The sequence below is a fragment of the Aplysia californica genome, unplaced genomic scaffold (assembly GCF_000002075.1).
Source record: "Aplysia californica isolate F4 #8 unplaced genomic scaffold, AplCal3.0 scaffold01228, whole genome shotgun sequence".
NCBI lineage: Eukaryota > Metazoa > Mollusca > Gastropoda > Aplysiida > Aplysiidae > Aplysia > Aplysia californica.
The window spans coordinates 159,694-160,826 of record NW_004798498.1 but is presented as its reverse complement, the minus strand read 5'-3'; positions in this window follow the sequence as shown (position 1 = coordinate 160,826).

Sequence of the window (1,133 nt, the reverse complement as noted above, 5' to 3'; positions counted from 1 at the left end):
CCATACCCCCCCCACCCATCCTCACATGCCATACCCCCACCCCGGGTGTTTCACCTTGTCGTCCAGCAGATGGTAAGGCTTGAGGATAGGGTGGATCTTCCGGTCGTCGTCATAGCTGGTCCCGAACTGCCAGCCTTGCTCGATCTGCAGACAGACGGAAGAACAGCGGAGGTATAGACACCAAGACGGACGTATGGTCTGATGATTAGTACGTTTTCAACTCTAATAGTTCGAAACAGGCAGGAAGTATGATGTGGCGTCTGCCTCCGATAGGATCCAGTGAATGGCTTGAGAGACATAACAACTCAACTTACAGCATACATTCAGGACAGCTTCGATAGAGATTCGAACCAGTGACATATGCTTTACAGCCCCAGGATGTTAACAAGTGAAATGATGAAGCCCCTCAGGAGAAAAGAATATGAACTGTTGAACACACAAAAAAGCATTTATTCCAGCTCAAAAGTCTGTTTAAAATAAGCAATTTTCACAAGTAACTGACAATAAATCCCAAGTTATGTCGGTGACACAGTGTTAAGGTGAGTGGTCACTGGGTTTGTCCTTGAGCACGGCACGATTACCCTGGCTTTACTTGTGATACTTTACTCATGATGTCCAGCTTTTTTCACAGCTTGGCAATAAAAATAACCGCTCAGGTCCACACCCCTTTTTCCCCAAGCTATCTGTGCAACGTTGTGTTCTAGATGACCCAATCTTTTTCAAAGTCTGGCAATCATGCAAAAGCTCAAAATTTACACCCCCCCCCCTCTTCCATTGAAAGATAAAGATAAAAAACACTCCATCCCCCTAAAATACAAACAAACAAACAAACAAACAAACAAACAAACAAACAAACAAACAAACAAACAAACAAGCAAACGAACTAAAACGAAAACAAAAAGAAGAAAAGTTTCAAGAGTTAACAGAATCAAATTAAAACATGACTACAAATTGAAAAAGTTAGACTTTCTAACTGTAAAAAGCAACAAACAGCCTGTGTCTTAATTGCGGTAATGGAGACAAAAAGTACCGACCTTCTTCACGGCCCAGCAGTCGTGGAAGTGTTCAGCGTACTTGTTGACGGCCGACTCCAGCGACTGGTGCAGAGACACTCTGTTGTTTGGCGGACACAC